This window comes from Macaca nemestrina, chromosome 3 (genome assembly GCF_043159975.1).
Source record: "Macaca nemestrina isolate mMacNem1 chromosome 3, mMacNem.hap1, whole genome shotgun sequence".
Taxonomy (NCBI): Eukaryota; Metazoa; Chordata; class Mammalia; order Primates; family Cercopithecidae; genus Macaca; species Macaca nemestrina.
The window spans coordinates 49,489,849-49,512,417 of record NC_092127.1 but is presented as its reverse complement, the minus strand read 5'-3'; the positions used below and the strand labels follow the sequence as shown (position 1 = coordinate 49,512,417).

The following is a 22,569-nucleotide window of genomic DNA, read 5'->3' as shown; positions in this document are numbered from 1 at the left end:
GTCAGGACAGCTTCTGCCTGCTAAATATTTATTTAATCCAATTTGGCCAATCAAACTTCAGGTGTAGTAAATGATTACAGTAACAGGCAGCTCGTAACCCAGAGAACCCTTCCGCTTCCTGAGGTCAGACTGGGGCTTTGTTTGAAAACCAGGAGTAGCCCAGCAGGAAAGAGGCATCCCAAAGTAAAAGGATAGGGTGTGGGAGTGTGTCTGAGTGCATGGGATTATGGGTGTGACTGTGTTATGGTGAACGTGTGTGAATGTGTATATCTGAGTGTATGTGATTCAGTGTGTGACTGTGCATGAATGTGTGTGAATGAGTGTGTGAGTGCATGGGATTGTGACTGTGTGTGTTATGTGTGAATGTGTATATCTGTGAGTGTATGTGATTATGAGTGTGTGACTATGTGAATGAGTGTGTGAATGTATATGAATGTGTGTGGGACTGTGACATTGTGTGAATTTGTGTGTCAATGTGTGAACATATGAATGTGTGAATGAGTGTGTGTCTATGTGTGTGAATATGTGTATGGGTGAATGTCATGTGTGAGTATGAATGTGTGAATGTGTTTATGAATATTTGTGAGTGCGTGTCTGAGTGTATGTGAATGTGTGTGTGTGATGTATTTATGAATATGTGAATGTATATGCACGTGTGAATGTAAAAGTGTGTGTGACTATGGGGGGGCGTGTGTGAGTGAACATGAATGTGCATACTTGTGAGTGTGTTGAGGAGGGAGAGAAAAGGGGGAAAAGGAGAAAAATAAAATGGAAATGAGAGGGTGTGTGAAAATGTGGCAATTCTCTTCTCAACTGGAAATAAAGATTAACATGTGCAAAAAACAACCCTGACCCGAGTTTTCAGCTGTGCATGCGGCGGTGATGTCATTCTCCATTAATCAGGAAGCAGATGCTCCTGGCTGCCTTCTCTCCCATCGCCCCCTCAGAAAGAGGGTGAGGATGTCCACGGGGCTCTTCAGATCTTATTTCTACCCCCATCGAAAGGCCAATATGAACCATGTGGCTGTCTCCACCCCTGACTTCAAAAGCATGTGTAGTTAAGGGACTTCAGCTTTCCAAAGGAGTACTCCTCAAGGGAGTAAGGAAAAAACCAAACTCGACCACTAAAGCATTCTTCCCTAAATGTCAAAGAAATCTGGTGGGTTGCTGATGTTGTTTTTCTAAACCTCTTTGCCCTAACAACACTTTATAACATACATGGAGTGCAAGATTCTCTTTTTGCAGAGAGAAAATAAACCCTAAGGCATAGAGTAATTTTCTGCTTGTTGAATCTTGTGCCTGGTTTGTTTCAACAAAGCCAGGTTTCCTTAGCATCACCTTGTCTAATCTACACAACAGGCACTTCCATGAGAGTATAACCATGTTTAGCAAAAGATATCAGTTTGCCAGCTACTTAATGTCTTGGGCAACGTACGGCTGCCAATATCCACTCAATTAGAAGGTATTAATCATCCATTTTACTGCTCTCCCCAACTGCCCATCACCCCCCTTCCTCAGCAAGGCACAGAGCACAGCCGACTTCTCATGTAATTCAGCCTTCCAGGCAGATGCAGTTACATGGCAACCATCAAGACACCTCTCTTTTTTTCCAGACTGATATTCTATTAATCCTTACAAGTTTATTAGTTCTGACTCATAACAATCCATCAGCCATAAGTGCAATAAATGATGCTTGGAAATTAATACCCACGTTTCAGCAGAGAAGGTTTTATATATTAAATTATCTTTAAAGTTATAAATAAATAACATACATGAAATAGATTTAAGCAATAAAAATATATTCAGCAAACAATACCCAGTAAGCTTAATATTCACCAAGCTGAAGCTACTTGGGCAGTATCTTAATAAGCCCTCAACTCCCTGCCCTCCTTCTCTTCCCTGGTAAAATCATAAATCCATCACATCAAATATTGGGTTTGTTTCTTTCTTGGAAGAAAAATAGGGCTTCCTTTATCTAACACTTATCCTCAGTGTTTCAAGTGTTTCAGCTGTTCTAGGGTTTTTTTGTTATTGTTGTTTTTGTGTTGTTTTGTTTTTTTTTGGTTTGGTTTGGTTTTTGCTTGTTGTGGGGTTTTAGATTTTAAATTTTTTATAATTTATTTTTGTGCTTTCTGCTATTTTTTTCCAGCTTCCTTAAAGCATAATCGGCATATAAAAATTGCATACATTTAAGGTGCACAATATGATGTTTTGATATATGTATACATTGCAAAATAATTATCACAAGCTCATTAACATATCCATCACCTCACATAGTTACCCTTTATTTTCTATGTGGTGAGAACTATTAAGGTCTACTCTCTTAGCAATTTCAAGTATACAATACAGTATTACTGATTGTCCTTACCATATTGTACATTAGATCCCTGGAACTTATCTATCCAGCATAACTAAAACTTTGTACCCTTCGACCAGCATCTCCTCATTTTCCCCACCTCCCAGCTTCTGATAACCATCATTCTACTCTATCTGAGTTCAACATTTTTAGATTCCACATATAAATAACATCATGCAGTATCTGTCTTTCTCTGCTTGGCTTATTACATTTAGCATAACGTCCTCCAGCTACCCCCATGTTGTCACAAATTGTGGGATTTCGTTCTCTTTAGAGGTTGAATAATATTCCATTGTTTATACACGTGTGTACACACACACCACATATACACACGACATTTTAAAATTCATTCATCAGTTGATGGATACTTAAGCTGATTTCATATCTTGGCTATTGTGAATAATGCTGCAATTAACACAGGAGTGCAAACATCTTTTTGACATACACATTTCCTTTAGACACATATCCAGAAGCAAAGTGGGATTGCTGGATCATATGGTAGTCCTATTTTTAATTTTTTTGAGGGACCTCTATATTGTTTTTCATAATAGCTGTACCAATTTACATACTCACCAATATTGTTCTAAAAGAATTCAGAAATTTTCTGAGATACCTTCTTTTTTTGTGTGCACACACTTGTAGTTCCACCTACTTGGAAGGCCGAGGCAGGAGGATCACCTGAAGCCAAGAGTTCAAGGCTGCAGTGTGCTATGATCGCACCTGTGAATAGCCATTGCACTCCAGCCTGGGTAACATGGTGAGACCCTGTCTCTAAAAAAAAAAAGTTGAAAAAAATACCTGAGATATATTTGTTTGCCCTTACCTCCTCCTCTTTATCTTTTCCCCAACTCCTCAACAAAGCCACCTAAATAGCATTTAAAAAGTGACCCCACTGAAAGAAAGTCCTGTTTAAATCACGGCTTCAGTAGAGCTTTTCAAGAACCAAAGCCATTAGAAATTCATCTTGCTCAGGGGAGGCAAGAGACTGAATTCAGGAGCCAGGAGTTTACTTTGCTACATAATGAAAACAAGGGAGAGTCAAGTTTCTACCCAGTGTCAAACAACTCTATGACATTCCATCAAAATAAGTCAGAAAACATCTGCTAATTTTTACTTTTGTTTTTCAAAAAAGAAAGGGCTCATAGTGCTATTTGCCCACCTGTCTTTCTTGCTAGCCAAATTTTCTAAAAGTTACACTCAAATTAAAAGTTTTATAGTGATACTTTTCTTTCAGTAATGAATTAAATCTGTATAATTTTATCGAATGTCACCCCTCATGGAAATGTGATTGTTGCATTGTTGTTACCTATAATGAAATCCTTTATTCTTAACCTCTTTCATAGATTCAATGCACAACAACAAAACACCACAAGATTTCATGTCACTGATGATGTAAAGTGAATTAAGGGTTAGTGGCAGAAGTCTGGTGTAGCCAATGATCTAGCAAAGGAGTTTTTTTTTTTTTTGAGATGGAGTCTTGCTCTGTCACCTGGGATAGACTGTGGTGGTGTGATCTCAGCTCACTGCAACCTCCGCCTCCCAGGTTCAAGGGATTCTCTTGCCTCAGCCTCCAGAGTAGCTGGGATTACAGGCACCTACCACCACACTTGGCTAATTTTTGTGTTTTTTGGTAGAGACAGAGTTTCACCACGTTGGCTAGGCTGGTCTTGAACTCCTGGCCTCAAGTGATCTGCCTGCCTCAGCCTCCCAAAGTGCTGGGATCGCAGGTATGAGCCACTGCGCCTGCCCAGCAAAGGGTATTTTTATTACCCTCAGAGGCAACGAAAGCAGAAACTCCACTTTTGGCTGTCCCTTCTCCAGTTCTGGTGGCCCTTCTCTAATGTGTGTCTTCTTCTTAGGCTTATCTGCACACAGACGTGCTTTCTGCTTATGAATTTAGGAGAGCTACATCCATAAATTACATCACACCTTTCCTGCCTACATGCGATTTCCCTAGACTTCAAAATTTTACAAACCAGACAGATCAAGATGCACAGGTTTACACTCGATGTCCTTTGCTGGATTCTGAGGCCAAAAAGACTAACACTGATTTAGTGGCTGTCTGCCAGGTGAAAGCATTGCTTTGATCCATATACCCAGTGCTCCTATTTTCCCTGCCTCCATGCCAATGTGTACATATTTACATTCCTACTAAGTCTGGGCACCAAGGGCTATGAGTGGCCCTCAAGGCAGAAAGATTTTAAAATATAAGCAATGATATATTCTGAAATTACAATAGCAAACGTTTTGAAGTGCTCTTAGTTCTTGGGTAGATGATCAATACTAGGGACTGGGAGAGAGGAAACAGCAATGCTAAGCCCTGGGCCTCAAGCGCACAGGGTATCCTACAAGTCGGGGAGACCCTACCGACCATCTAGCCTGACTCCACCAGTTCACAGAAAACGACACTAAGATCCAGAGTCATGAAGTGATTGGCTCAAGGTCACAAAGCCAGTATGAGGCAGGCTAAGGCCAGAACCTGGGCCTACTATCAGTTAGTAAGGCTTTTTACACTCATTCAAGCCACCTCTAGATCAGACAATCAGAAAACACAATGACATTCTAATACCCATACGACGTCAGCACATAACATATAATAGTGCCTGAGTGATGAGATCTGATAGGCTTGTGGGAGTGGAGTGGTGGTGGTTATGAAAGAGGGTGAACTCTTTTAATAGCCTGCTGCATTCTGAAAAAATGGCACAGTTTCATTTTGCCTCAAGGATTACATAATGGATCAAGATAAAACTCTAAATTAAAAAAAAATGGATAATTCAAGTCAATGGAGGCAATTTTTTCCTTGATACAGGTGTTTTAAAGATATGGATATTGGCCGGGTGTGGTGGCTCACGCCTGTAATCCCAGCACTTTGGGAGGCTGAGGCAGGTGGATCACGAGGTTAAGAGATCGAGACCATCCTGGCTAACACAGTGAAACCCCGTCTCTACTAAAAACACAAAAAAATTAGCCAGGTGTGGTGACGGGCGCCTGTAGTCCCAGCTACTCGGGAGGCTGAAGCAGGAGAATGGCGTGAACCCGGGAGGCAGAGCTTGCAGTGAGCCGAGATCGTGCCACTGCACTCCAGCCTGGGCGACAGAGCGAGACTCCATCTCAAAAAAAAAAAAAAAAAAAAAGAAGATATGGATATTATATGTATTGTAATTATAATAACGAGGCTAATTTTAATGTTCAACCAACAGTACTCATAGTGCCTACCCAGTGCACAATCACCTTTCAATATACACAAACCCAATTAATGCAATGTGTGGTAATCTATAGTCCTTCCCAGATGCAATTCTGCTAATAACCTTTTATAACTCTCGATGCATATATGTCTGAAGACAGCTCAGTGACCAGTCATCCTTCCCCACTCTGCGTATTGTGAAGACTGGCTTTTCATTTAAGTCTGCGGTCTACAAACAGCTTCATTTCTTCCCCTTCGTGAACACATGATACCTCTATTTGAGAAGACCTATAGCTGTATCACTGACTCTGCAGCTCTTCATTCTCTACATCTCATCTGAGGCTACCTCTTTAATGATTGTATGTACTTCTTCCTTTCACACTGCCACGGACCCTGATATTCCCATACCTCTTGTATAAACTATTATTACAAAAACCTTTTAATTATTCTCACTTCTCCTCATTCTTGACAGAGGCATCAGAATTATCACTCTAGAGTCCAACTCTAGATGTCATTAAGTTGCTCAGAAATCTTCCATGGCTCCCCACGGCTAATAGAGTCTAAGCTTCTTAGCATGATGTTCCAGGTTCTCCAAAACATGGCTCTGTCTGGTTTACTGCCTGAGGCCCAATCTTCTGGGCACTCCTTGGATTCCCGCCGTGTTTCTTTCTGCCTACTGATCTCGGTGCCTAGAATGCCCTTTCCGTTCATTCTCGTCCTCCACCTCCCCTGGTCAGCTCTCTCTGTTCTCCAAGATCCAAGCTCAAAACCCTATTCTCAACAAGGGGGTCTTTGCTGTTAAAATTTAATCTCTTCTCTCCTGTCCTTCCATAGCACCTTGTTAAATATCTCCAATGACAGCTCTCAATACATTGTTATTTGTGATTTTTCTCCATTCAACTATACATTCTGTGAGGGCCGGGATACCTCCTCTATCTCTGAACAAGGCATAGTACAGTGTTTTGTGCATAGGAGGTTCTCAATAGACACTTGTTGAAACCAGTTTTGTACCTCCACATGCCAAGTAATTTGTCAGTGCCCTAATTTTCCAGCTGCCATAGCTCTTTTGCATTGTTTCAAATTGTTTTTTAGGTGTATCCTTACAGTCTTCCTTTCTTCTCCTCTCCACTACCCCCACCACCAATACTGCTTTGTGGTTACTTCAGTTAACTCACTAGGAACAGTATTTATATTTATTATACACTTGTATTGGGGAAGCTTGTTTTCTCTACATGTATCCTACCCAATCTATGTCATATCTGTACACTATGTAAAGATTTAACAGGGCACCTAAAGATTGATTGGAATCTGAACTCACTTCCTGGTTATGTGACTTTAAACGAAGTGCTTAATTGCTTTGAGTCTTGGTTTCCTCACCAGTAGAAAGGGATAATAATAATTCCTCAATTCTGTGATGACTACTTTGGCAATAATATGAGAAAGTCATCTGGCACAGAGAAGACATTCAATAAACAGTATGTGGTACATTTTAGACCAGGCCAAAGAAAGCTGAGAAAGGAAGCAAATTGTTCCCAAAATCTGTGCTAGCTGCTTCATGAATGAGCCCTGACACTCATCTTCAAAACCTGGCTCCTTTCTTGGGACCCCACTTGGCTTCTCCCCAGCACACTGAATTCCTGAATAATTTGATGTCTATGCCATTACTTATCCCTCTTCACATACACAATATGACGCAATACCTGGCACATACCACCCTTCACTCTAAGAGCAGACTGCAACTCACACTGCATTTTTCCATGTCCCAGCACATGGAGACATTAACACCAGGGAGTTGTTGTTCATTAAGATTCACTTGTATAACTTAGGAGTTGGTTCAATTTTCAGATTTTGTTATTAATGATATTGTCCTATAATCTATGTTAAATATAGATCACAAGTGATGCTGATGAATGGGCTGGATCTCTCATTTATGTTCGTTCAATTTACAATCATAAATTAAAATGTTCAAATGTTCTCCACCCCTACAATGTAGATTTGGTCTAGGATTTCATTATGATGACTTAGTACTCTTAGTTTTCATAAGAACATGCTGCTTTTTAAAATTTGTTTTCTCTTTTTAGACTTAGCTGTACATTATTGGCAACACATACTGCCCAGATTATGGAATTTGGTAATAAATCATGTTTTTACTATCTTTGAAAATTATTTTCAGGGTGGAAGATTTTCTAGCCTTAGTTATATGTGTTTAATCCTGGTTTTCCTACAGTATTATACAAATTCTGCAAAATGATCCATGGACTCATTCGTTGACGTGTATCAATGTAAGTTTCTGAAACAAAGTCATCAATATGCGAGACAGGTTAATGCTTTAGTTACATAGCTTTCAAGAGTACTTATGTTTATTAAGAAGTTTTCTTTTTAAGGGTCATGTTGTAGCCTAATTCTGGTGTGCAAAACTAGGATACCAAGTTAATAATCCTAATTTGTTGTTGTTGGTGGTGTTGGTGGTATTGGGAGTGGTTTTTTTCAGGGTTGGGGGAAGATTCTGGGGACAGTAAGAATGATAGTAATGACTAGACATCAACTAAAATGTACATGTATGTGTTCAATCATGTGTTGAGTACGTATGTGTGTTTAGGGGGATGGATACATGCTAAACCTTGTTAGGAGCAAGACATACAGCGACGATCAGCCTTGGGCCTGATGGTCTAATATGCTCTTATATTTCAGCAGGATTACATATAACTGAAGGAATTACACAGTCTTCTCTTACTTCACATTAGAAACCTTTAATACCAAGCCAGGCACAAAGGCTCACACCTATAATCCCAACACTTTGGGAGGTCGAGGTGGGTGGATCACCTGAAGTCAGGAGTTCGAGACCAGCCTGGCCAACATAGTGAAACCTCATCTCTACTAAAAATACAAAACATTAGCCGGGCATGGTGGCAGGCGCCTGTGATCCCAGTTACCCCAGAGACTGAGGCAGGACAATCGCTTGAACCAGGAGGCGGAGGTTGCAGTGAACTGAGATCGCACCACTATACTCCAGCCTAGGCAACAAGAGAAAAACTCTATTTTAAAAAAAAAAAAAAAAAGCAAGCAAGAAAGAAACCTTTAATACCAGAACAAAGAGCCATAATATCGAGAACACAACCCAGAAGATTTTATTACATTAATAGCCCAGCTAAGAGATTTAGGAGTCCATGCCCACTTACAGCGTCATGTCATTAAAGCCGATGAACCCAGGGTAGACAGACACCTTGCTATTTTCTATCCTGTGCCCTGCTACAAACATGTGGCCTGGAACCACTTTGTGATTACTGCAGTAAGTTCTCTGTGATTAATGTAGACATAACACTGTCCAGAGAAACTGGAGCAGACACATCTTATCTGAGAGCCACTGCTCTATGACACGGCCAGGAGGTCACTGGGCCCCCTTTGTTTTAGGCTGTATATTACTTAAATCAGTCATCAGAAAGATGATTTAAATCAACCTTCAAGAAGATAAAATTTCATTACTATTTTTTTTTTTTTGCCAAACTATGTTCCTAGTGTCTATACTCCTAATATTAATTATAAACAACTCAGATTTATAGTTTTTCTATGATTAGGTACATTTTATATGTGTAAACTATGTAGAAACACATGTGTGAGCAGTTACATTAGAAAACTGAATTGCGATTTGGTCCTTTTATTCCCCAAAGCTAAATAAAGCCGATATCTGTGAAGTCACAAAGAGACAAACCATTTTCAGGTTGACAGGTTAATTTGGGCAACATTTTCTGCTCTGCTCTATTAGAACAGTCATCATAACTCAAAACAACTGATATCACATTTTTGCAGGATAAAATGTTTATAGAGATTATGTTTGTATTTTGAATGTTTTTCTTCAACAAAAGTCATATAATTTTAAACAAAAATGTACAATCAAAATTTATTTCATTTACATATGTGAAATGGGGGTGCTGACAAAAATTTAAAAGAATGTTTCACCTAAAATAAAAAGATTTCTCCAAAATAAAAAAACTTAAAATATAGGATTGTTTCGAACAGCGCCTCCCCCTTCTAATCATATAAGTTTGAAGATGAGAATGTTGCTTCTCATAGAAGAAATAAAGTTCATAATCTTTCCAGCATCCAGATGTAAAACAAGATATTGGTGAAGACAGCCACGATTGACAGGAAAAGAATAAAGAGGGCCCACAGTTGTTGGTGCCTGGAGACAGACTTGAGAGGGGTCACAAATGGCCAGAGGCTGGAAAAATAAAATGTCTATGATTTGAAAATAGAGAAAAGAAGTAGAGAAGAAACAGAGTATTAGAGAAGAATAAGAAGCCCACGTAATTGGAGCCCTAGGGTAGGAGGTGGGTTATGGGGGATGGACACACATGAGGTTGGTTTAGGCTTAAGAAGATAAGCTTACTGCAGCATTCCTGGAATTCCAGGGAATGGCCAGCTCTGGATCCAAGTGATTGCATACATAATCATTTTTGGCTAAAATGTGAATAGAAAGAACCAGGATGAAGAGTTTGCTTCTTGACCTGGATGTGTATCAACTTGAATTCAACGCCTACACTGAATGTACATGGATTTACCTGTTTGGAATATGTACAATGGAGATCCTCTTGCAGTAGCAGATTTTGTATGCTAAATACCACCTTCCTGATACCACGATCTGTTGATTATCCACTATAAAACATCTGGAATACAATATGGTAACTTAAGGTTAGGTTGTGTGCCCAAAGACAACTTTTTTTTTTTTTTTTTTTTTTTCCTGAGATGGAGTCCTGCTCTGTCGCCCAGGCTGGAGTGCAATGGCACAATCTCAGCTCACTGTAACCTCCGCCTCCCGGGTTCAAGTGGTTCTTCTGCCTCAGCCTCCCGGGTAGCTGGGACTATAGGCATGTGCCACCACACCCGACTAGTATTTTGTAATTTTAGCAGAGAGGGGATTTCACCATGTTAGCCAGGATGGTCTCAATCTCCTGACCTTGCGATCCACCCGCCTCAGCCTCCCAAAGTGCTGGGATTACAGGCAAAGCCACTGCGCCCAGCCTAAAGACAACATTTTAAAACGGAAAATTCCACCCCCTAAACCCTCCAAAGGCAATTTCCAAGAAGTTCTGATAGAAGGTCTGTTGACTCTCCCAGACTTCCCTTTCTCCTTATTTACTTGGCCTATTAAGGAAAAATGAGCTTCTCTTCTTTTTTAAATTATAGGTTCTCAATTAAGACTGAATTATTCCAAAGCAAACAACTCTTCCTATTTCTGCGGATTCTTTGAATTATCATTTTATGTGCTTCTGATGAATTCAGATGTTTAAATGACTTCCAGCAACACACTGCTGTGACTGTCTAAAACTTTAAGAAATTTTTTTTTTTTTTTAAAGATTTATCCTTATACCTGGAAGTTTCATATTTGGTATTAGGGAATAATTACTGCTGGATGCCAACATCTCTTTTAAAATAGCCAAACATTTATACTTAATATGAAAACCAAACCACAGACAAGCTGCCAGCATATTCCACAACACTGTATTCTTTCAGCTATAAAATCAAAGGTTTAATTGCATGAAAATATTCAAATATTAATAAATCATGTTAACTTTAAACTAGGTTCACAAACTTGGTTTCACTGATTTTAAGTAGCCTGACATAGGATAGATATTTAATACATTTGTCCAATGTGTATTTTTTCCCACGATTAATAAAACCAAATTAAAATTTTATTTAAATTGTTGAAATGTTTAATTCCTCCAGATCATGATTTTGCCAACGCAGTTTCATCTACCTATCCCTGTACATCATACTAAGGCATTTATTCAGGCAGTGGTTTTTAATAAGCCATTGTATGAAACAAACAAAAAAAAGGTGGAAGGTGTTGCCTGGGAACTAATAGCTGTAATAAGGAGCCAGTGGATTGCTCCTTAATAAGTGTATGCACCACACACCTTCTCAGTCCTGATTAACTACATTCTATTTTAGCACCAGACATCTAATGAGAAAATGTTAAGTTTCCCCAAATGGTACGATGGTAGGATCAGAATGGAAAATACCGACAAACTTTGTGAACGCTATCACCACAAAATGTGAGCTTGTACAAGAATTCATCTTAGTTCCACCTTGATTTCTTTTGAATTAATCATTCAAGATACGTAACATTGGAAAACTTACTGTGTGCAAGGTGTGATGAAATCTTATATTCAGAAGCTAAAGATAATATATGCATCAGCTTCATAATAGTTTTTGAAGGTGAGATGAAGTTTATTAATTATTTCTACAAACCATCTAGGGTGATTCTCTCAGATTCAGGGAATGTGGGCATGAGCAAATTTTCATGGTTGATATGAAGGACTTACAGCTAGAACCAAATACTGTTCAGTCTGTATAATGAGTCTGACAATGTAAATAATCTCAGTGCAATAATTTTTTTATTATTAAGCACACAGGTATGTACAAACACAAAAAGGTGACTCCTGAATAGTCAATAAATAACTATACCAAATGTATAACTGCTAATTATGGGAATAATATAATGAATAATTATAGATTTTTTTCTAAATGCAAGTTTTCATGCCAGAAAAAAAATCTTATCTCCAGAAGAATAATTTGTGCATTCCTTAAACAAAAATCAAAATGAAATCTTTCCAAACAGCCCAGGTGACATCCTTGGTTTTATTCAAGTAAATAATGATTATAAAATATAAAAGCTAAAACAGAAGAACAAAACATCCTTCCTGGCCTCAGGGAGGTCATCAGTTCATTGAGGGTCAAGAAATACTACATTTCTAAAACTACCTTATATCAACCCTTGATGTTTCAAAAGGAAAACAAAAATAGCACCCAAATTTCTTCAGGCAGAGTAAGCTACACTCCTCTCTCTCTCTCTCTCTCTCTCTCTCTCTTTAGAAAAGCAAAGTTTGCAACATGCTATAATTAAGCTCACATCCTGACAGTAAAAACACAAAGTTTTATTCTAAATATAGAGGAAGAATCTCCACATTGCACAACCTTTCCAATTGTTGTTTTTGAACATTAGTCATTGATGTCAGTGTGTCCTTTGCATAAAAAATTCCCTTTCTGAAAATACACATACAGTAGACATGAAAATTGTACTGCTTTCAATTTTTATTCGGGGTGGAGATTTTCTTAAAATCTTTGGTAGATTTTATCCTGGCCTTGTCCTTCCTGTAAGTCTAAATCACTATTTAAATGGCATTTTCCTTCTTGCTCTTAAAATAGCGAAGTGGTATTTGCTAAATGGACATGGACAGCTATTCACAGCCCAATTCCTAGGTCTTAGTCTTCTACACAGGCTGCCTTGATCGCCTCCAGAGATGAAACTTGTCCGTGGAAGAGAAGCTAGACACACATCTCTGCCATCAGGAACCTGGGAAATTCTGGTTTCATGTAACACTAACAATGCTGCTACAAAAATTACAATTTTCTAGCATGGCAGATTGGACTCCGTCCTACTTATTAAAAGAACTGTAGACCTGAGGGCAGCTCAATCCACACCTTGCAAAGCACCTACATGTCCCTAGCAGAAAGGAGGGCTGATTTTAATTTATGGGACTTAATTAACCTTTTAATTTAGGGGTTAGTGGTAAAGTGTTTGGGCTTTTGTATTCCTATATCTAGAATCCAGCTACCTGCTGTGATCCTGGAGCAAGTTAACCTCTCTATGCCCCAGTTTCGACAGCAGGATTCCGTCCAAAAAAATCAAAACAAAACAAAACAATAACTAGTATTATTCTCAATTAGGATCTCTAGAACACTAAAAGCTACCACTTGCTGGGCATGGTGACTCACGCCTGTAATCCCAGCACTTTGGGATGCTGGGGTGGGCAGATCACTTGAGGTCGGGAGTTCGAGACCAGCCTGACCGACATGGAGAAACCCCGTCTCTACTAAAAATACAAAATTAGCCAGGTGTGGTGGCACACGCCTGTAATCTCAGCTAGTCAGGAGGCTGAGGCAGGAGAATCGCTTGAACCCGGGAGGGGTAGGTTGTAGTGGGTCAAGATCACGCCACTGCATTCCAGTCTAGGCAACAAGAGTGAAATTCTGTCTCAAAAATAAATAATAAATAAATAAGTAAATAAAAGTTACCACTCTACACTAAAAAGTCAAACGTGGAAGTTTACAAAACAAAAGTCTATGTGGAAAAAACCAACAATTTACAAAGGTAAATTAGATTTACAGGAAGCAAACACACTCCTGAGCACTTTTGCTCTACCCAAATACTTCGTTTCACTGTTAAGAACAGCTGATGGGCCTTTAGGGAAAATATTTCAGCTTTCAAATAACTGCTTAGAAAAGGACTAAAAACTATATTTAACTACCTCTTGGGCAATTAGACCATGGCCATTGCCACATCTGGTATTTGCTCATCAGGAAACTGCTTCCAAGACATTTAACATTCATAGGTGTATTAGCTCATTATTAATACTCTGGAAATTCTCCACGACACTATTAACTACAGTGCAGAATTTGATGTAAGGAGGCTCCATCTTGGTTTCAATTCATGTAAGAGGATTATGAACCGAATTCCCTAAAGGATGACACTATAAATGGTCCAAACATGGATTGAATTATAGCAAAGCTCCAAAGTATAATCTATTTCTAAAAACTTCTCTTAAACCACTCAACCCTTTTCTCATACTTTATCTCTTCATATTCTCCATCCGTAATTGTTAAAATAGTAAACACTTACATGACACTATGTATAGACACATATATTAATACAATCAAACTTCACAAGATCCCTATGAGGTAGAAACTATCATCCCCATTGTACGTGTGAGAAGACCAAGGCACAGGTAGGATAGATAATACACTAGTAGTGCCAGAGTTGGGATGTGAACCCAGGCAGTCTCACTCCAGGGGTAAGCTCTTCCCTATGGCCATGCAGCATCTATGCCTTATTGACATGCTTCTAAAATACAGAAGTGGTAGTAGAAACTGATGTACACTCTGATTAATACACCCAGCACCTCCCTCCTATCACCTTTTTCAAAGTAGACCCTCAGTAGAGGGTCCTGTAGATCAAGCCTCCATCCTGATTGCCCATTATAGTTCTTGTAAGAAAAGATAAAGTTGGCCACTTTCCATTACAGCACACAAACTAGCAACCTTTCTGGAAATGGGTAACACATTCTCCCTGGTTTGACTGTGGTAGATTCTAACCCACATGCCTTCTGTGAACAGTTGTGGTTTGACAAGCTACAAAGACATCCAGCCTGGTCTGTGTAAGTCCCCAAGTAGGGGCCCCAGAGACTTGCGGCCACCCTGCTAAGAGTCCTCCAGCCAAGCTCTGCCCGAGGGAACAGCACCACCCACACCATCAAAGCTCTGCATGCAGCTCTGAGCCAGCCCGAAGGGCTTGAAGAGGCCATTTGGTTACTAAACAGCATTTTGGTCACCTTTTCTTTCCTCTCAAGATCATGAAGAACAACCTCATTGCCTTAATGACTCCCAACTGCTGTCTGCACGTGGGTTTCATTGTTACAATCACATTTTGCTTACTGCCAATCTCCCATTTCAGCTGTTCAAATTTTAGAAAACCAGTATTTATTTCCTTAAGAAAAGATCTCAACAAGCCAAGCCTCCTTCTCTTTTTCCCTCCCTCTTTCTTTCTCCCCATCCTACCCAAACCGCAAAACCCTGTTCTTTGTAAAGGGCCTGTGCCGGGAGCTAGGAATGTGTCACACCAGGAACATCCACCATTACCCAAAGCTGTTTTCCTTGTGGCTTCTTCAGTAGCAGGCACGCTGCCTTCAGTGTTGACAGTCAGCAATTTTGAATGTGCTGACATGGAGAACAGTGACCACAGAGTCAAGGCACACTAGCAAGGAAGAGAAAACAAATGCGGAAATGCCAAGGCAATGCGGGGCCTCTGTCTTGCCTTGCTTCCGGAGGCCCACCAGTGAGGTCACAGGTTGGCCTGTGAAAGCCTGGAGGGCAGGGAGCAGAGGCAGCCTCACCTCCTTCTGCTGATTCCCTGCCATCACAACTTGGTACCCGCATTTCTATTTTGGGGGCTGCCGCATGCAGAGCTGTGGAGGAGGGAGCCATTCCCTCTAGAGCCTTAGGTCTCCCTCCTTGCAGCTGGCTCCTACCCAGAGAGCGGAAAGGGTCAGCTGTGGCTTCTCAGCAGCTCCGTGAGCTGCTCTCTCCGACTCTGAACTCAACAAATGTTCTTTATATTGCTAATTTGTTTTTGTTCTTCTTCTTCTTCTTCTTTTTTTTTTGTCTCCAGTAGCAGGAAAGTTTGTTAAGCAAAAAAAAAAAAAGATCCCAGAAAATTTCTGGGTAGCAAGTCTAGTATTAAGGGGGGCCGGGGATGAAGAAGGATGAAGTCATTAAATTAAAGCTTACGAAGGGCTATTATAGGCTGTGCGCGGTGGCTCACGCCTGTAATCCTAACACTTTGGCAGGCTGAAGCGGGCAGATCACTTGAGGTCAGGAGTTTGAGACCAGCCTGGCCGCCATGGTGAAACTCCATCTCTACTAAAAATACAAAAAACTAGCCCGGTGTAGTGGCGGGTGCCTGTGATCCCAGCTACTCCAGAGGCTGAGGCAGGAGAATCGCTCAAACCCGGGAGGCGGAGGTTGCAGTGAGCTGAGATGGTGCCATTGCACTCCAGCCTGAGGGACAAGAGCGAAACTCCACCTCAAAAAACAAACACACAAAAAGAAGGGCCATTATAATATCACTATAATGCTTTATAGGCAGACTGTGAGTTGGGGATTCTGGAATCCCTTTTTCCAGGCTCTATCTGGGTTAGATAATAGGGAGGTTATTTAGTTTGAGGTGGTTCAACGTATGAAGTGATCAGGTAGGCAGGGGGTCTCTCTGTCCAGATATATGCAGTGGGGCAGTTCGGGGACCTGGGGTTACACACGAGCAGCGACAAAAGCTAAACTTAATGCTTGGCCTCCTGCGTAAAGTAGCGCTTCTCAAACTCTGCAGTTTACAGACCACACCTGGGGTGTAAAAATCCCTACCAATCTCGGACTGTCCTCACCTGTGCCAACAGGAAAACAAAATCCCATCCACTGCAGTTTAAAGAAAAACAAAACCAAGTACATTTGGGAATAAAAATTGCAGCAGAAATGGCTAGCGGCCCATCAAAGACGTCTGCACCCTTTCAACTGTATAAATTTGATGCTGGTGAGTGGATGCCCAGCCAAAGACTGCATTTCCCAGCTCCTCTTGCTCTAGAAGGGGATATATGACTTAGTTCTTGACAAAAGACTGTGGACAGAAATGATGTGTGCCATTTCTAGGCTTGGCCCATAAACACCTGGCTTGGCCCATAAAAGTCAGCACTCCCCCAAATCACCTAGGCTATCTCTCTTTTCTCACCAACCAGCTGGAAGCAAAAGATTCCAAGATCAGCAGAGGAGCTACAAGGTGGAAGGAGCTTGCTGCCTGTCCAAAGAATGCCTGCATTTGGACTGTTGCACGACAGAGAAAAAAAAATCTTATATTTGAAGTCACTGGGGATTTCAGGGTTTCTCTATCACAAAAGTTATTTTTACCACAAAAAATCACTAAGTGATGTCAGAGGGAAATTATCAATTAGGCACAATGGCATAGATGTTAAACGTGGTACGCTATCATTTGGGTTTTTAAAAAAGCATGTGCGTACATATACACTTCTATATGCTTGAGATGTCTCTGGAAGAAAATGCTAGAAAATGGTAACAGTGGATGCCTTTGGGGAAGGAAACTAGGAGACAGGAAGAAAGGGGTAGAAAGGAGATTTATCTTTCACCATATTTTGTTTTTAGTCTTTTGAATTTGTATCGTAGGCATATGTTAACCGCTCAAAAGTTACATTTAATAAAAGAACTTTGTGCGGTGGCTCGTGCCTGTAATCCTAACAATTTGGGAGGCTGAGGCAGGTGGATCACTTGAGGTCAGGAGTTTGAGACCAGACTGGCCAATATGGTGAAACTCCATCTCTACTAAAAATACAAAAATTAGCCCAGCATGGTGTCAGGTGCCTGTAATCCCAGCTAATCGGGAGGCTGAGACAGGAGGATTGCTTGAACCTGGGAGGCAGAGGCTGCAGTGAACTGAGATCACGCCACTGCACTCCGGCCTGGGCGATAGAGCGAGACTCCATCTCACAAAAAAGAAAACAAAACACAAGTTCTGAAAGCATCCAGTTTTTAGATCACCAGGAGAATGCTTATGCACACTACTATTAGTCCCCACGGCCTTTTTTGAAACCAGTGGTACAAAGTGTTGACATTTAAAAATAAATAAAAGTGTACTTTCCTTGAAAACTCAAGGGATGGGTAGCAGTAGCTGCTATTCCTACAGTGCATCAGAATTCTTGGGGTTAACTTTCTCATGCTCTTAGAGACTCTCCTTTCCTTCCAACGGCGACAGGAGGCTGATAGCAGAGAGGAGTCAGGGGTTGCTTCTTCTGTTAGATCGATTTATTCCTAAATGTAGGTACCACAAGTCAACCATGTACCTTCATAAAAAGGATTCTTGGGCATCTTTCCTGAAAATTCTAATGCAGTAGTTCTGAGGTGGGGCTAAGGAAACCAAATTGTTGGCAAGTGTCAGTTGACGCTTATGCTCAGGCACACTTGAGAAACCCTGTTCTCATTTGTCCATGTGTCCTCCCTGCCACCTTGGATAAGTTGCTTCACTTTCATATTTCATATCCTTAGAATACAGACAATGAGATTTATGACCTAGGAAACGCAAACATGTCTGCTGAGACTAGGTGATGCCTGTGAAAATGGCTGAACCCCCTGCAAAATGACATTATAGACAAGTGCCAATTATGATTATAATTACTATTGTTCGCTTGGGCTTTGGGGATTGCTATTTTATGTTTCAAAATTCACTTTATCGAAAATACTTCATTTTAAAAAGAAAAGGTGGGGTAGAAAACATGTCTGTGTTTCCATGGAACGCCATTGTCAGAATTTCTGCTGTGTTGCTAAGTGTTTAGCAGAGTTCGCGTCAGTGGATCTTCCACCCATGACAAGTCCAGCTGTTTCCAGAATGCACAGAGCAGGGAATAAGCCATAAGGGAAGCCCTGAATTAAGGTGAGTCCAGAGGCTGGAGCCGAGGCAGCTCAAACACAGGGAAATCCAGGCAGCAACTGGTCTATGGTAGACTGCTTTATGGAATGGGGGTGGATGCAAGAGATTCACTTTGCATAAGAAGTGTCTTTTTGTTTTTTCGAGACGGGGTCTCACTACGTTGCCCAGGCTAGTGTCAAAACTACTAGGCTCGAGGAATCCTCCCTTCTCAGCCTTTCGAGTATCTGGGATTACAGGCACATGTCATTACCCAAATACTCTGATGTGATCATGACATAGTTTACGCATGTAACCAAATATTACCTGTATACCATAAATATATACAAAAATAAAGTATTGATAAAAAATTTTAAAAATTAAATAACAATGATAATAAAAGAAGTGATAATGATAATAATGGGAAAGAAAGCTAACATCTACTATTTTTTTAAAAGAAGGAGAAATGTCTTAAGGAGTCTTAGGCTGGCCCTGGACTGTTCTATTTGCTGCTCAGCTTGCAGGTCTAGTCTTTATCTCTGAATATTCTAAGATCTTTGGGACCAAAAGGCCATCCAACTCCAACCCCTCACTGTTACTCAGAGTCCCTGATTGCAAATTTTCTCTCCATCAATCATCCAAACATAGAGGGGAAACTAAACAGATGCTTATTCCCTGGGAAATAAACTGAGTGGGTAATAAAACTTTGGGTTGATTTGCTAAATGTTTAAAATATCTTAGGAGCAAACCTGATGTTTTCTATGGAAAACTTTAGGTTTTTTTTTTTAACCTAAAAGTTTCTCTGTACAACAGATTAGGGAGAGAAGGGATAGAGCTATTCAATTTGAATCCTAAGTTTTCCAGTCATCTTTTGGAAGAAACCCCAATTTTTAAAAGGTCAGGTCCGAAAAGGATAAGGTTAACATGATCTATTGTGATTACAATTGTTTCTTTTTTCTTTTTAACAACTAACTCACATATCAAGTGCTACTTAAATTTTTCTGTTTTCATTGTTCTCAAAAAAATGAAACGCTCTGGCTGCAATTTTATTATGAAATGTGCTTAATTCCAAACGGGTCCCATGTATTGCACAGTCTCTGTAAATGGACCACCTAAAAGCCTGTGATGGGGATTTCGGGAGCTCATGCTGGCTGGTTCTCCTCCTTTTCTGAGTAGATAGGAAGACTTCCTAGGCTCTCAGGTAGTTAACTGGGAGCCATGTTACTAGTTTGGCCAATAGCCCATGAACAGAGAAAGAGCTGCTGTGAGTTCTCTGCATTCCCTTACCAGGCTGCACCAAACACGGAGGTCATGTAACATAGTGGAGCTTCTGTCAGCCTGGGCCCCTGAGTGCCTAGGTGGAGCACCACCTCCCCACTCTTCCCCTACGAACCTGAGTTGGAAATATGGAGGGAATAGTTGCTGTACTTAAGCCAGCGGAATCAAGAAGGGAGCTAGAGGAGGGTGGATTTGTCACTGTGGCATGACCTTACCTTTTCTAATACAAAGCAACTGGTTTGAAATCTCTGAATTCTACTCAGAATACTGGACTTGCTACTTATATAATTGCTGGACAAGTCACTTAATCTTTCTGAGCTTCAGTTTTTTTGACTGTAAAATGGGAACAATAATTTCTGGCATGTCTACCATTCAGGGATATGAGAGGATCAAATGAGTTTTTCTGGAAGTGTTTTGAAATCTGTAAATCAACTCTAGATGTAAAATGCTAGCATTATTGCTGTGGATGTAGCTGGAGAAAAGGGGCTAAATTTCACTGCTTCTTTGGGGTCAGTTATTAGAATTCATTGCTTCATCATTCTTAAAAAGTCAAGCAACAGATAGATAAGGATCTATCAGTGATAGATAAGGATCATGTGAAATCAAATTCTGATACCACTTAGAGAATAATTTGTAATCTTTAAAATGTCAGGGCTAGCTGAATACTTTCAGAAGCCTCACTTCCAACAAGCAAACTCAACTATTTGCCTTTGGCATAAAAAGAAAGGAAAAATAGAGTCCCCGAATGAAAGGTTTGGCACAAAGCCCTTTATTCCTCCCACAGCCTGTCAGAGTGGGAGAGGGAGGAAGGAACAGAGAGATTGGGCATTCCAGACTCCACCCCTGCACAAAGCGACGGGGAGCGATACACATTCAGGAGAGGTCGTACCAATCTATTCTTGTGTTTCTCTCACAGAGAAAACAGATTTCTCCATACAGGAAAGGAGAAAGAGCAGATCTAGGCCCCCACACAGATCTAGAAGTAGGGCAAGGGCCTGTGCTCCCTGCTGTCCCTGACAAAAGGTCGAGACACTCTGCTTCGAACCCAGGAGAAGGGCTTCCTGACCCTTAGAACAGATGACACCAATCCACACACACTGATTTGCTAGCGGTCCATTTTCACCCAGCTGCTTAGCTTGTTAGATACTAATAGTTGGCTTTTTTTGCACACTTACTAAATGTCAAGAAGTGACATTTTATATCTCAAGGAACTGATGCATAGCAAGGCTGAGCAACTTGTCCAAGGTCACACAGCTGGAATGTGACAGAAAAAGGAGTTAGGCCCAGTCTACTTTCAGATGCTGTGGACTTAACCACTCCATTTCTAAGGAAGAAACAGAAAAAGGGAAGGGGAAGGAAAATGGGAGCAATTCTGTCACTTACTAGATACCTTGTAATGGGCTTTAGCCACATTAACTCTCTTAATTCTGATGCCTATTCTAACACGATTGGCATTCTTACTCCATTTTACAGGTGAGGAAGCAGAGGCTCAAAGAGGTTGATTAATTTGCCCAAAGTCACAAAGCCAAAATGCAGCAAGTTAAGAATCAAATCCAACCAGACTCTGCTAGACAAAAGTGGAAAAGTTTGTGGCTGAAAATAAGCATGAGTTTGGGGAAGAAAACAAAATATATTAAGAAGGCAGAGGAAACAAAGACCACGGGAAGTAGTGAGAAGCTGGCACTTCTGGGTCCTGAGAGAAACAACCCATCTAAATACAGGATAATGCCTGTTGGTAGAGTTCCCTTTATCACAGAGCCTTAGTGTTTACAGTGTTATAAAGTTGGTGAATCCAGTGTTTGGACCAAACAAAGAGAGTCCTACACATCAAGCAAATCTTTTTATACTCAACAAACGGAGAGTTACTATGAAAGCAGTCAACTGCTTTTTCTTTGGCTGTCTTTACATCTTCTCACCCTAAATTATTATGATCATATACTTCCACATTTCCAAAACTTATGAATCACCAAATGATTATCAGTTGTTTCGTTGTTATTTTGCATCATTTGCTAGTCCACAGCTAAAATGTTCCCCCAACCTTAAGCTAGATAGGAGCAATGCAATTATGACACAGGAGCAAAAGAAGCTCATTAACATATCCGTGACTGACACGGAAGATCATTAATTAGGCATTCTGAGCATAAGTATATATGTATAAATTAGCATCTATTCACCATTTAAACTGTAAGAGATTTTTCATATCTGAATATTAACTATGTTGGAAAATTACTAAGTTTTCCTGAGTGAATTCCACAAACAATACCCATCCTTGATAACAAAAATAAAATGAAGATAAAGGATTCTATGAGCTGAACTGGACACAGTGGAGTCTAATGACGTTATCACTCTTTATTTATGAATGTCTTCATTTATCCATTTCCTCTTTTTGTGTTTCTGGCTACCCTCCTTGCTGGGTGTTTCATGTGGACCATCTTCTATGCAGAATGCTTACATGAGGTACTCCTGCTGACATTCCAGAGATGCTGTACCTCTCTTGGTATTCTGTCACCATTCATTCATTTATTCTTTCAATAAATATTTATTGGGTGTAACCTAAGTTCGAAATACAATGTGGAGGATACCTACATGAATATGGAGGATACCTACCTGAATATGGCAGAGTTTCTATTCTCCAGAATTCATAGTCTAGCAGGAAATATGAGACAGATAGTGCACTCATAAAGCTAAAAGGTTAGGAGTACAGTTACAACTGCCAGAGCCCAAACCCTACTC

At 40.3% G+C, this 22,569-nt stretch overlaps 1 protein-coding gene across 4 annotated transcripts in view; it reads right to left on the bottom strand.

The window, feature by feature from the left end:
* Positions 1-22,569, bottom strand: part of LOC105493274 (mastermind like transcriptional coactivator 3) — a 436,328-nt gene that overhangs the window by 218,207 nt on the left and 195,552 nt on the right. The gene's annotated exons all lie outside the window — the stretch shown is intronic.